Genomic DNA, 15,380 nt, shown 5'->3' on the forward strand with positions numbered 1-15,380 from the left:
ATAATAGATTTATTTGTGCATTAAATTCAACCAACATAGATAAACAGGTTTAGGGTTAATCCTATTGATTGCATGTTAATCAGAAAGCGCACATGAATACGATCAGAATAAAGTAGAGGCCTATTATTAGGGCAGGTTCAATCTCTTCTAGGTTTGATTTGTACCATCATCCCCGAACCCTTATTTGGTTCTAGACCTTATGGAGTTGACGATCTCTTGGATCGTTAAGGGGTGTAACCTTCATCCTATGAACGGTTTACAAGTTCCTAAAAAAACTTGTTGGCGACTCTTTTGCTCTATCTTCTTCCCTTTTGGACGCCACCGTACTTTAGTGTATGATCACAGTGGGGTTCAAGCTAGTGGGATTAAAGCTTGAATTATTCCCTACAGTTTTTTGGCGACTCCACTGGGGAGGATTTCTATTTTAATTCCTGAATTTGTTTCGGCAATAATTTAGAATGAGTGGATGAGACTCGAAACATTCTAAGTATTTCATGTGCGTAATTTTGATTAACATTATTGTCATATGAATAAAAAAGATCTCATTGGAAAAACCATCCGTAATGAGTTAAAAACATAGGATTTTACACGTAGGAAATTTGAGAAATATCTTTCACAACTAGGACCGAAATAACACCGCGCGAAACTGGAAAATTTTATCGAGCAGAAAGCTGCTGAGGCATGTGGGAAGTAGCGTCAGGGGCCAGAGCTTGGCGCCAGAATTTTAACCGTAGCGCCAGACGCCAGTATTGGCGCCAGGCGCTACAGTTAAAAGCTGGCGCCAGTCTCTAATTGTTGGCGCCAATTTCCCCCAATACCGAGCCAGAAATATGCGTTCTAATTTCGACCGGTTTTTCATATTGTTTGCTCGATTCTACTTCCTGATTGAATTTTTTTTCTCACTTTTCTGAAACCCATATGTGTTCTACATATGGACATAACCCTTTGGGAATTCATGCTCCATTTACCCGATTGAACGCTCCGTGCAACAAAGGGTACATCCGAGATGTTGAATTCACCAAACCATGGAAGCGAGTTTTTTCTAAACTCGCGGTGTCCCATCCACTCGCGCCAACCCTTCACGGTTAGGCTTCCGCGCGGTGCATCCGGACAATTAACCATGGACCCTCTATTGACTAAACCATATCCCAAACTTTAGAGAACTAGAGCCATGGTTAGGTGGCAAACGCATTGCATCATATTGTGCCTACTTGACTAATTGTGCATTATTTGTTGTGCATATATATTCTAGTTTCTCTTAACCGTTTGTTGACTGGTGTTGAGACTAAAAATTTAATGACTTAAAGAACTTTGCCTATCTAACTAATTAATTAATTAGTTAAAGTCAATGAAGTCTAATATTTTAAATCGGAATTGACCTAGTACGACTTTAGGCATACCCCGATTGACTAATAAAACCGAAGACAGTCCCAGATCGAAGCTCCAATACTGGCGCCAAGGTCTGAGCTGTAGCGCCACATTATGGAGTGTAGCGCCTGACGACAACTCTGTCGTCTGGCGCCAAGCTCCACAGTGCGACGCCAGTCCTGTTTCTTGGCCGACAGTTCGGATTATTGGTCGAGTCATCACTTAGAGTCTAATTAACCAGTTTTCTAATTAATTCGGTTAAATTTTGCTGTCAACAGTATTTATTTGAGTAAATGATCGAATTTAGGCACTAAGTCCCATGGTCTTACACAAGAGCCCAAGCATGTCACTTATACTCAACGCACACACCAATACACATATTTTGACCATGTTTAAGAGAGTCTTGTGTGCGCGTTTTTCCGTCATTTTTTAGGGGGGTAAATCGGATATTAATCCTCCAATAAAAAAAATATGCTTAGTTCCCTAAAAATATGTACATTATTTTTGCCAAAAAACATGCACCCTTTTCTTTACTTTTTCTTTTCTTCCTTAAAATAAACCGTAAAGTCAAATTGATTCGAGTCGAGTAATTAAAACGCAAAATGGTTTATTTACAGCGTGTGGTCAAGAAAGGAAGGATGATTAATCAAAGATAACCTCTTCGTACAAGTCCAACTTTCGACAAACCCATAGCTCGTAAGAGGAAAGCTAAGGTTATAATGGCCACACAAGAAGAATTCAATGATCTTAAGAACCAACTGGCTACCGTGACTGAGACACTGAAGCTTCTCGCACTCAAGATCGATGATCTCGTGAAGCAACAATAGATGGACCTCATGCAAGAGAGTTTAAGAAAGTTGTCTAGCGACTACAAGTTTCAAGAGCTTACATCACAAGGGGTCTCGGTGGACAAAGATCTTCTTCCGCAGAAGTTCAACGCCAACGATATCCCAAAATTCAGAGCAACTGACAACCCTTACTTTCATTTAAGAGCATTCGAAACAATAATGAGTATTAAGGGTATCGATAAGAAAGTTTTCCCCTCTCTGTTCTCACTATCTCTCGAGACCGTTTGCCAACAATGGTTCTTTTCTCTCGAGAAAGAAAAGACCTCTACCTGGGAGTCAATAGCAAACGCTTTTGTTGATAGGTACAAGTGCAACATTCAAGTCGAGACTGATCATAGGGAACTTGAAATCCTCAAGCAGAAAGAAAATGAAGGCTTCACCTCCTTCTTTAACAAGTGGAGAGAAACCTCAACTAAGATGATTGAGGTGCCAAGTGAAAAAGAATATGTGAGACTGTTCATCAAAAATCTCCAAGAAAAATATTCCAAGCATCTCAAATATCAAAATAATCTCCATACCTTCAAGGTCGTTTATGACATTGGGATCAATATTGAAGATGACTTGGCTAAATTAAAAGCTGCCAACAATAACTCCAACAGTGGCTGGAAAGGAAAGAAGAACGAAAATCCTTCTTCTTCCAAAACCGCCCACTCAAACAATGTTAGCACCTTTAATTTAGGAGAAGTCCTTGCTATGAACAATCAAGGACAAAAGAAACCATTTAGAAGGAACTTCACTCCTATTGGCATGAGTTATGACACCGCATTTGATCGATTAAATGCAAAAGGCCTTATAACTCCTATTGGACCATTTGGGGACCCACCAGTTGAAAAGAGGTCGGCTAATTGGAACCCCAATGCACACTGCAAGTATCACCAAGGTAGGGGTCATCTCACTGAAAATTGTTGGAAGCTTAAGGAAGCTATCCAAGACTTGATCGACAACAACAAGCTGCCATTGCCCCCTGCCAGTAAGAAGCCCAGCATTGACAATGCACCTCTAGCTCATACCCTGGCTATCTCCGATGAGGAAAACAAGGTTGACCCCTCATCTGTCATTAAACCTGTCAAAGAAATTAGCACCATAGAAAAAGAAGAGGAGATCTTTTTCGATGTCAAGGACAACCTTCTAGAACCGGAAAATAAAGATGATATACAATTGCTCACACTGTCTATGAGGAAGGTATCGCAACTACTGCGTGAAGCTCTCAAAGTTATGAACGAACTCCATAAGAAATATGATGAGCTTCCACTTCCGAAAGATGAACCTAAAAGAGAATTCACACCAGTGAGAACGACTTATGAGGCAAAGCATTTTCCCTTACAAGTCACTGAAAGACCCAAGAAGAGCAATAAAATTTACACTCCAATTGGGATCCCATATGCACAAATGTTCGAAATGCTCTCCGAGAGTGGCGAGATCAAACCTCTCGAACCGAGACCATTCGAATCGTTGAAAAGGACAAATAGATATTACTGTCAGTATCATCAATCAGGGGGTCACACTATAGAAAACTGTTTCAAATTCAAGGATTTGGTACAGAAAATGATTGATGAAAAGAAACTAGTCCAAGTTCAACAAGAAGAGGATGCAACCATTAATGGAGTTTGGGACAGTGACGAAGAAGATGTCTATCTAAAAGACCTATTAGGACTTCCACCTTCTGTGTTATACACCACAGATGACATTTGGGCTGAAGAAGACTCGTCAATAGACGTCCTCACAAGATCTGGGAGAATGCAACCTCCCATTTCAACACAACCTATTCCAACCACACAACAAGTTCCCATACCTATCATTGAAGACAATGACATCGTTAAGCAGTTTAAGAAGATAAAGGTTGAGATGAATGTGTGGAAGCTTCTGGCAACATCTCGAGAACATAGGTTGGCTGTAATGAATGCCTTGGACAAAATTGTGATAGACTCTGACACTACTCCTGAGGGACTAGCCAACTTCCTCACAAGTGACCTTCCTAGCCCGATTAATTTGATCACCTTTTCTGACAAAGATTTACCCCCAGAAAGTGACAAACATTACAAGGCATTAAACCTCACAGTAGTTTGCAAAAGGATAAATGTTCCTATGAATCTTGTAGGCAATGGATCGGCCATCAACGTCTGTCTACTTAGAACTGCGAGGATGCTCGGTATAAGGGACGAAGATTTAACTCCGTCTACACAAGGAATAAGGGCCTACGACAACACTCGTCGTCAAGCTCTTGGCAAGATTACCCTAAATGTAACGGCAGGAGCAATAGAACATGCTACTACTTTCCAAGTAGTAGACATCAAAGCTTCATTCAACTTATTGTTGGGACGCCCTTGGCTTCATGACCTAAAGGTCGTCCCTTCATCTCTCCACCAACAAGTGAAAGCTATAGTTGGAGGAATTCCAATCACCATCGATGCTTCTCCTATGAGGATCAAATCTATAGAAAATCCAATTATTAATGTGGAGCACGACGAGGATGATGAAGATCTATGGGGATTTAACGAAGAAGTCTCCCTAATCCAGGAGGATGAAAGGACCCCTCTTTGCCATGACCCCCATTCAAACACGATTGTCAATGCCATGCTGAAGAAACAAGGACATTTTCCTGGGATGACCCTAGGGAAGAAGAAAGGAATGACAAAACCGCTGGAGTTACCTGGCCTCCCTAAGTTAGACACTTTCGGACTTGGTTTCGAAGCGACTCGGAAAGATCTCAAGCGAGCCCAGGAAAAATTAAAAGCACGTAGGGATGCTCGCATTCAAAAGAAAGCAATCACAATGGATCAGTACCCTCTTACACTTAACGGTCAGTTTATAAAAGAAGGAGAGGACTATCCATGCCATGAATTTCCCGAGCCATTTGTTGTAAACGGCATAAGACAACCGGGATTTGAGATTTTCTTGGATTGCTACTTCACTGATGAAATCCCAACTCCCGTCCACAAGGAGAAAGCACCCCATGCTCTGACTTTAACGTCATGGGATTACTGTTTGGGAGAGAAAAGAATGAGCCAACTTATAAAGAGGATAACTCCTCGCTCATTCAAACAGTCCTACAAACTGAAAGCTTCGATCCCTCGAAGCTAATTACTCTAGCTGAAGGATCACTACAAGGGTGGCGCAAGACTATCAAGGTGACTACTCCAAGCGGAAGGAAGATATCCATCATGACAGAGCAAGGACCGATGTTTGAAGAGTCGTCTGAGTCAGAGTTCTTCCCTCTAGAGTCTTCTAAGTCTTTAGTAGTAACACCTCCCCCTCCTATTTCCTCTCATAAGATAGTTAGTGATCCGGTCCCTGAGGATATCACTCTTTGATGTAATGATCTCAGAGTATAATAATATTTCTCATTCTCCTTACTTCTCATGTTCTTCTCTAACCCAAGATGACGAGCATTGCTTAACTAACGATGAAAAAGACAAAGAAATTATTAAAGCAATGGAAACACTCGAAAAGAAAACACTGGTAATTGAAGAAACTGAAACAGTTGATATCTCAAATGATTCAACTCATAAAAGAGAAGTTAAAATCGGATTAACATTGAATAAACAAGAAAGAACCGATTAAATTAACTTACTTAAAGAATTTATCGATGTATTCGCTTGGTCATATGTAGATATGCCATGCATTAATAGAGAAATAGCTCAACATACTATACCACTAATTCCAGGAATGAAACTTGTAAAACAAAAGTTGCGTCGAATGAAACCCGACGTAGCCCTTAAAATAAAAGAAGAAGTTCAAAAACAGATAACCGCAGGTTTCATCAAGGTATCTAAATACCCCGAATGGGTCGCCAATGTCGTCCCAGTTCTGAAGAAAGACGGAAGGGTAAGGATGTGTGTCGACTATCGAGATATAAATAAGGCAAGTCCAAAAGACGACTTCCCTTTGCCACACATCGATATTCTGGTAGATAACATGGAAAATCACGCGCTTCTCTCGTTCATGGATGGGTACGCAGGTTACAACCAGATTCTCATGGCAAAAGAAGACATGGAGAAAACAACTTTTATAACGCCATGGGGCACTTACTGCTACACGGTAATGCCATTCCAGTTAAAAAAACGCGGGTGCTACTTACCAACGTGCGGAAACTGCCTTACTCCATGACATGATGCATAAAGAAGTCGAAGTATATGTCGACGACATGATTGTAAAATCAAAAGACCGTCCAGGCCATCAAGTAGCCTTAAGGAAATTTTTCGAAAGACTAAGAAAATATAATATGAGGTTGAATCCATCTAAGTGTGCTTTTGGAGTCACCTCAGGCAAGCTCTTGGGTTACGTCATAAGCTCTAGAGGAATAGAGGTAGACCCAACCAAGATCAAAGCAATCATGTCAATGCCACCGCCCAAGACCGAGAAACAGATTCGAGGATTTATTGGCCGGTTGCAATACATAAGTAGGTTCATATCAAAACTGACGACGATATGTGAACCAATCTTCAAAAAACTCAAGAAGAATGTACCAGTAATATGGGATGATGAGTGTCAAAAAGCCTTTGAAAAGATCAAAGCTTATCTCGCAAATCCTCCCGTATTAGCATCAGCACTTCCCGGAATACCTCTCAGGTTATATTTGACAGTTACCAAGGAGACAATGGGAGCTATGCTAGCACAAGAGGTAGAAGGCAAGGAGAACGCAATCTATTACCTAAGCAAAAAGATGCTCGAATACGAAGCACGCTATACACCGCTCGTGAAGTTGTGCCTCGCCTTGGTCTGGGCCACAACTAAGTTAAGACATTACATGTTGGTGCACACCGTTTTCGTAGTCTCCCGATTAGATCCACTCAAGTATCTATTCGAGAATTCTACACTCAATGGATGCATATCAAGATGGATAGTCAATCTAGCCCAGTTTGATGTAAGGTTTATGCCATAAAAAGCTATCAAAGGATCCGTGGTGTCAGACTTTCTAGTAGATTTTCCAATAGAAGACTCGACGCCAATACAAGACAATGAATTTCCAGATGAAGACTTAATGGTCACTGAAGATGATACTTGGACCTTATACTTCGACGGGGCCTCAAATCAAAAGGGATGTGGCGTTGGAGTGCTACTAGTATCACCTAAAGAAGAACATGTTCCAATCTCCATAAAGCTTGATTTCGACGTTACCAACAATGCTGCTGAATATGAAGCATGCGTGGTAGGCCTTGAAACATCTTTGGCATTGGGAGTGAAAAAATTAAGGATATTCGGAGACTCTTCTTTGATCATCACTCAGATATCTAAAAGGTGGAAAGTAAGGAGCGAAAGCCTAGCCCCTTATCAGACTTATCTGGAAACTCTTACCGATCAATTAGATAAGGTAGAATATACATATCTACCTAGAGAGGAAAACCAATTTGCCGATGCCTCGGCAAGATTAGCCTCAATGGTTAGGATTCCCACGGAAATCGAGCAAATGCCTCTAACTATAGAAAAAAGGCACAAACCAGCATATATCCAGGCTATAGAAGACGACGAGGTAGTCCAAGAAGAAGAAGAAGAAGAAGAAGAAGAAGAAGAAGAAGAAGAAGAAGAAGAAGAAGAAGAAGAAGAAGAAGAAGAAGAAGAAGAAGAAGAAGAAGAAGAAGAAGAAGAACTGTGGTACAAGAACATACTCAACTATGTCACCAAAGGAGAATACCCTCCTCATGCTGACAAAAGAGCAAAATGAGCATTGAGGCTTTTGGCTTCCCAATATGTACTCATAGACAACGAGCTACATAAAAGGGTACCTAAAGGTCGAGCTCTCTTATGTGTAGGAAATAAGGATGCACAAAGAGAAATGAGAATAGTCCACGAAGGAATCTGTGGCACTCATGTAAATGGAAAAATGTTAGTCCAGAAAATAATGCGAGAAGGATATTATTGGACTACAATGAATAGGGATTTCCATCAATATGTAAAAAGATGCCCTAAATGCTAAATTTATGCCAATTTACAACATGTCCCTCCATCTTTTCTCTATACCTACACATCACCATGGCCATTCTCTACATGGGGAATTGACATCATTGGCAAAATCACTCCCCCAGGAACAGGAGGCCACGAATTTATTCTAGTAGCAATTGATTACTTCACAAAGTGGGTCGAAGCGCAATCAAACGCTAAACTCACTGCAAAACATGTAGCACTCTTTATCGAGAGAAATATTATTTGTTGATACGGAGTCCAACATGAAATGATAAGTGACAATGGAACTCACTTTCAAGTCGAATGTGAAGAATTGCTACAAAAATACGGCATTCAACATCATCATTCTTCTCCTTATAGACTTCAAGCAAATGGAGCAGTCGAGGCAGCTAATAAAAATTTAAAGACTATCATCGAGAAAATGACGGAAAATTATAAGGATTGGCCTGACAAACTTCACTTCACATTGTGGGGTTACCGCACGTCAATCCGTACATCAACAGGAAATACGCCATTTTCCTTGGTATATGAATGGATGTCGTACAACCTGTCGAACTAGAAATACCATCTCTACGCATTGCGTTAGAGAGTAAACTTGATGAAGTTGAATGGAATAGGGCAAGATATGAAGAATTGATCCTACTCGACGAGAAACGACTAGAAGCTCTACATCACACTCAGTGTTACCTGACTCGTATGGCTAGGCATTTTAATAAGAAGGTCAAGACAAGAAATATCAAAGTAGGAGACTTGGTGTTAAAAGCACTAAGGAAAAATGTTTTAGATCCAAGGGGTAAATTTAGACCTAATTGGTCTGGACCCTACATTGTCAAAACAATCTTGTCAGGAGGTGCAGCAAAACTAACTGGTATGGTTGGCAATAAATTCTCAAACATGACAAATCTTGACCAACTCAAAAAATACTACCCATAATTACTCGAGTAGGATACTCAAGAGAGCTACGTTCGACCTGATTCCTTAAGAAAGGATACGTAGGCAACCCTTTACGGGTGCGGCCACTTTATTTTTCGACATCTCTGCGTTCCAGAATTAATTAAAAATTCAACAGAAGATCGGCGAATCATCGGCGTCGCAGAGAAGAGCTTGGCGCCAGCCAACAGCCATCAGCGCCAGTCGATGAAATCGGCGCTTAGCGCCAGACTTCAATGACAGGTGCCAATTGCAAATAAGTGGCGCCAATTGGAAAAAAAATTCTGGGCAAATTTCGGTATTTTTTTTCGGAAAATTTTCGACTTCTGTACTCGAAGAATTTCTGGAAAAATAATTTTTTCGTTTTTCATTGCTTTAATAAAATAAATTTGAAGTAAATAATTTAATTAAAAGCTTAAATTTCATTAATAAAATAAAATTACATTATTGATGGAATTTAAATAAAGTTGAAATAAATTAACTTTAAATAAAAAAATAATAAACTAAGTCTAATTAATTGAAATACAAGCAATGCTCCTAATCTTTCTTTTCCTTTCTAGCCCTTTTCCAATTTTTGTCTACTTCCTCCTCCTCATCCATAACTTTAGCTAGTAGGCACCCTTTATAGGACCTACATTCAATTTTAGAGTAGATAGTCTCCCCTTCAGCTAACACTCCATGCTTCTTTTCCACCCAAGCCTTTTTATCTGTGGTGTTAGCTTTCCTTTTCCCTTTATCTTTGGTACATTTTTCTTCCTAGGCATTGCTGGTGTTTTGAATTCAATTCTTGCACCTAGACGTTCCTTGGCAGGAATCACCCTGTCACCCAGACGACTCTTCACATCAGTTTTACCCTAATTTTTATTCGAATCCTTCGAAGGTTTCTTCAGCAACCACTTCTTCACATCATTGGGCAAGGAAGGAGGAACCTTTTGGGTAATCACTTCCCATAAAGGTCTAGCACCCCAGTAAGCATCAAATCTGTCTACTTCTTGGGAAACAGGGTACTCATAGGGAGGACGAAGATCCCCGGAAGGAATATTCTGAAGCAAGCCGCATTGTCTTTTTACCCTGCAGGGGTAATAATAAGTCACACGAGACAAGCTTGGAAGACGGAAGAAAGGTTGCTTGTTAACACCAACCATCCTTTCTATTTTCCACCATGGGACGACCCACTTGATAGCAAAATCACGTGATTCGAAGACTTTTCTCCACCCTTGGTTCCCAATCTTAGGGAAACGTTTCTTCCTTCTAATGAAGCAATTGGGAGTATACTTCTCAATATCGTCCGAAGGGCTAATTAATCCTAGCCTTTCCATTAGCCACATCTGTAAAAAAAAATTACAATGCAATTAAATTAGTATTACAATACAAAAATGTATTTTTTTGATTTCTATAATTAAAAATATTATTTTTCTACCTGTAATAAAATTGGAGAGCCGCGAAAAGGTGCTTTTGGGTCCCTTTTCAATTCATCTAGACTAATCATAGTCTCTCCAACTATTAATGACATTGGATTTCTCCCTGATTCAATTTGTTCTAGTACAGTGGTTATAATTGATTGGCCTTCTTTATTTTTAACACTACTAAGAAAAAATTGGTTAAGTATGCAAAATAAGAACGCCCTTCTTCTATATATATGAAAAGATTCAGAAAGAGGTTTATCAAAATAATGGCGTGCAAATTCTTTCAAATTAACTATGTTGCCATCTACTATTTTTAATAAATCCCTTTCTTTCAAATTAAAGAAGTGCTCAAAATCCTTATAATAGTATGCATCTACTCTAGGGATTACTACGAGGTCTATTGCAGGGAAGCATAAAATAGCACCAAATTCCTCTGGCAAAGGGCTAATCTCATCACACCCTATTCTGAAACAATGAGTATCAACATTCCAAAATTCTAAAGCGATATATGTGAAATCTAAGTCAAGATCTACCCCTTTGATGCCATAAATTCCCCCCAAGTGAAATAAATCTAATTCTTTTCTGTCTCTAGCATTAAGAGATCGACACCATTCATGAGTGTATTGGGTGAAGGTTTTGGTGACTAAAGACATGATTATTATTTTTTCTAAAGCAGAGAATTATTTTATTCGCTGGAATTATGAGAAGAATCGGCTGGGCAGGGGGCTATTTATACACAAATTGTGAGAAGTTTTAATCAGAATGAAATACGGTATCAGCGTCTATTGGCGTAAAAACTCCGTAATTGGCGCCAGCCGCCAGCGCTTGGCGCCACACGCCAAGTGTAGCGCCTGGCGCCACGCGCCATATTGTAGCGCCAGCTGGCGCCAAGTTGCCACATCAGCCGCGCGTGCTTAACTTGCGTTTTTATTCCTAATCTCGAGTCGACTAATAACTTTATGGCTCCGTTTATCTTTCCTAAACATTTTTTTAATCTTTTTTTTTTCTTAATTAAATAAAATAGCTATTATTTTTAATTATATTATTCTTTTTGGACTTTATTTAAATTAAATTCCAAACACCCGACATTTTGTTTGACTTTCCTCTTTTTTATTTTTTTCTTTTCGGGGAGAGAGTCGGATACCCTCCATCAATAATAAAAATGACGGAATTTTTGCGCAAAATTGTTTGTCACACTTCTCTTGCACACACTAACATACACATAATAATAACAAACAATATAAACTCATAATAGCATAAATATACAAAATATGTCTAAAAATAGTGAGTCTAAGGCAAAGTTCTATGAAAAGTCAAAATAAAATATACACAGGAACAAACTACGGTGCCGGAGGACGTATGCCCATCATATCATAAAATTGCGTCGTACGAGGAGTCACCTCTCCACCAGCTCCAGCTCCAGTCTCCGTAGGAGGAGGAAGACTCAAGGTAGGTCCACTCTAGCCAGGATCAACCTGAGTCTGAGGCTGCGGAGGCTGCTGCGATGACGAGCCTATCTCGTACATCCCACCACCTCTGAAAGCCGAGGTAGCCTCTCCTACCGGTGCAGCATGAGCACCCTCAAAAGAGGATCCCGAGCCCTCTGCAACGTCAACACGAGCAGCCTAAAAGCGACCACCTCTACCCCCTGACTAAGTACGACGTCGTCTCGAGCTAGACCTCGCTGGATCCCTCCGCCCCTCAGTTCTTGTGCGGGTTTGAGAAGCAATAGGTTGGCCCTGCAAAAAGAATTAAATCAGAAACAAGGTAAAATTGAAGCAGCAATGCAAAAAAATAAGTAAAGAAAGGCTACCTCTCGGATGACGTCATCCCGACGGCAAGTAGCCGCATTCCTCATCTGGACGAGCTGGCTCCGGAAGGCATTTATGCATCGTGCCATCGCCGAAACCACCTCGCGTGAAAACTGTCAGAAAAATAAGTCAGTAAATATGCATGATATATGAACACAAAATTGTGAATATCTAGGCTTACTCGAGTCTGGTGGCGAGGAATCGACCGCTCTACGAAGCGCTCGCCCTCGGGAGCCGGAGGAATCATCTCCTCGATCGGACCATACATCCCCTGGTAGTGGATGGACATACAGGGTGGCACGAACTTAGCAGCACCGTCCTAATAAAAAAAGAAAAGGTCAGTAAAACATTACTTGGGGGCTACTTAATGGAAAGTAAAAGATGAAAAATCTTACCCTCACATCCTCAGCCGGTATGGGGGCTGGAGCTAACAAAGGTAGTAGCTCCTCAGCATATCACCGCCCGAGGATCACATAGGACCGCCAAGGGGTACCAGCTCCCTCAGACATGTTCGACAAACGCGCATCATCGAACATATGACGCGGTGGAGGAATAGGAACGACGAAGACATCAGAGGAATGCTTTCTAGCAACCCTCTCTCCTAAGTACGCGATCGCTCCGTAAGTCCCCAAGAAATAGCGACGCTCAGCAGAATACTGTGCAGCTAACCCAGGGATTGTCCAACCGCCCCACGGCCGGTACACCACCTCATGCCCCTACAAAGAACATCAATCAGGCGAGAATATACCTAAAGCACCGTGAAAAGGCAAATAGATAAAAGTCGTACCGCGATGATCCAGTTCCGGACGTGTGTAGTAGACACATCCACGAGGCGGCCGCCCCAAGAGGCGCTCACTAGAAATCCCCGCGGCGATGGTCTCGCCGGCGCAGTAGAAGGGAAGTACTCGTAGAACCAGATCTACAAGGAGTTAAAATTGTGAGTAAATGCTAGCTAAAATGTAGAGCTAGACTTTATAAAGAATAATGTTTACCTCTACGACCTTCCAAAAGGCAGACAAAGCGACGTTCGTCCCAAAGGACCGGTGTCGACACGAGTCCCTCAGCGCACGAACAAAGTCAGCATAGGCCAAGCTGGCTCAGTCATAAGTCCCGATACGATGAAGATCGCGGACAGCAGGAAGATAGTAAAGCAACGCCAAACTACCTTTGTTAGGGGAGAATGTCCCTGACAACAACATCAGCGCAAAGATGCGCACCCGCTGCTCTCGGGTGGTCGCATCGTCATCAAGAGCCGCTGCAAGCGTCGAGCGGCGAATTCTCCTAGAGCTAAACTTAGTCGTCTCGACCTCGGCTTGGGCCCGAATAGCGATCGGCCCCAACAGCTCCTCGACCTCCGAAGAAAAGACGTCGATCTCACTGTCGAACGGCAGTGGCACGGAAGTGAACTCCAGTCCTGTAATGAGACTGAAGTCCGTAGGGGTGACCATCATCTCGCCCCAGGGGAAATGAAAGATGTTGGTGGTGTCCCAGAAGAAATCCACCAAAGCGCGCACTACATGGTGACCCCCGCTGGAGGCAACCATAGCCTTGGAGGTCTCGAACAGAGTAGCTAGTCCGCAAGACTCCCATAGGAGTCTCGTCTCAAGATCTCTGGCGAAGTACATCTTGTACAAATCGCCCAAACCATCACAGCCGGAACCGTGATACCGCGTCCTCCCGACCGTAATGCCCCGTCTCACCCTCTCAGAAATGTGGTGGACGGGGGCGAAGAACAGGGTCCGCTCATCCCACTCGGGAAGTCGACCAAGCGAAGTGGAAGGCGTGACGTCATCCTCTACGGGCTCATGCTCCCGTCTGGTGTTTCGGGACCGTGAACCCGAACCTCGTTGTCTAGTCATGCTACATTGTGCAAAATCATCATAAATTAAGGTTCTATAGTATCTAAGGTTCGCCTAGCTGTATGATACTATGTTCGCAAAAAAACAGAGTACGTAGTACTAAAACAGAGCACAAATTCAAATTGAGCATAACGGCATTTTTCAAGCAATCAAACAATTTCTTGCAACTCTATAGTAATTATTGTGACAAATTGGACAAGAATTGCAAGCAAAAACAACAAGAACAAGTCACATTGTTCTTCACGACCTTAAGAGGTCCAACGATGGCAAATTGCTCATTTCTTCACCAAATTGAGTCAAACAAGTCTCAAATTACTCCCAAGGCAATGTAAAAATATAATCAAGCAATTTCATGGCATAAAACTTGACAAACAAAGAAAATTGAGCATTATAAGTTTCGAATTGAGCATTATGCGGATAGAGATTGTTTCAAGAGAAATAATCTTCGATAGTATTCCCTTGGACGTGGAATATTATCTATGCGGTTGGAGATTGTTTCAAGAGAAATAATCTTCGATAGTATTCCCTTGGACGTGGAATATTATCAATGCGGATGAGGATTTGTTTCAAGAAAAGCAATCTTCGGTGATATTCCCTTGGACGTGGAATATTATCAATGCGGAGGAGGATCGTTTCAGGAGAAGCAATCTTCTAATTTGAGAGCAGTTATAGGCGTGGCGGTTTTCAAGCGGGATGGCATTCTCTAGCTTGTAGAAGGTCATCAAAACAGGAAGGATACAGTAAAGCGGCAACAATCGGTTACTTTCAGAGACGTGTGCTCGACGGTGCAAGATATGCGTTTCTTAACTCTTTTATCTGTTTAACTAACGCTAGTTTTACAGGTATCGGCGTTACAAGATTGGTTTAGGATCGCAGAACGTTCTGAATCATTCTCCGTCCCTATCGTTACTTTGACTTTTGTTTTCGAAACTTGCGTTTCTCCAAACTCAGTCAAAGTGGGGGCTTCTATAGACACCCATTTGTGTCTCCCAAAAACCAAACCCGGTGATGAGTACCTTTCGCGTCGAATCATAGTCGAATGAAGTGAAAGAGTGGAAAGTCTAGTGTTGCGGAAAGTTTTAATTTCTTTTCTCTTCTCTCTGTTTTTGAAAATTTATTTTAAGAAAACAGCCAATCCAGTTTGGTTGGTCCATGATATGGGTCCAATAATAGTTTAGTTGGATGGGGCTTGACAAAAGCTTTCCAACGATATATTATAATCCCAATTCCGATGAATATTGAGGAAATTATGGTCAA

Source organism: Chenopodium quinoa, unplaced genomic scaffold (genome assembly GCF_001683475.1).
Source record: "Chenopodium quinoa cultivar QQ74 unplaced genomic scaffold, ASM168347v1, whole genome shotgun sequence".
In the NCBI taxonomy this organism is placed as follows: Eukaryota; Viridiplantae; Streptophyta; class Magnoliopsida; order Caryophyllales; family Amaranthaceae; genus Chenopodium; species Chenopodium quinoa.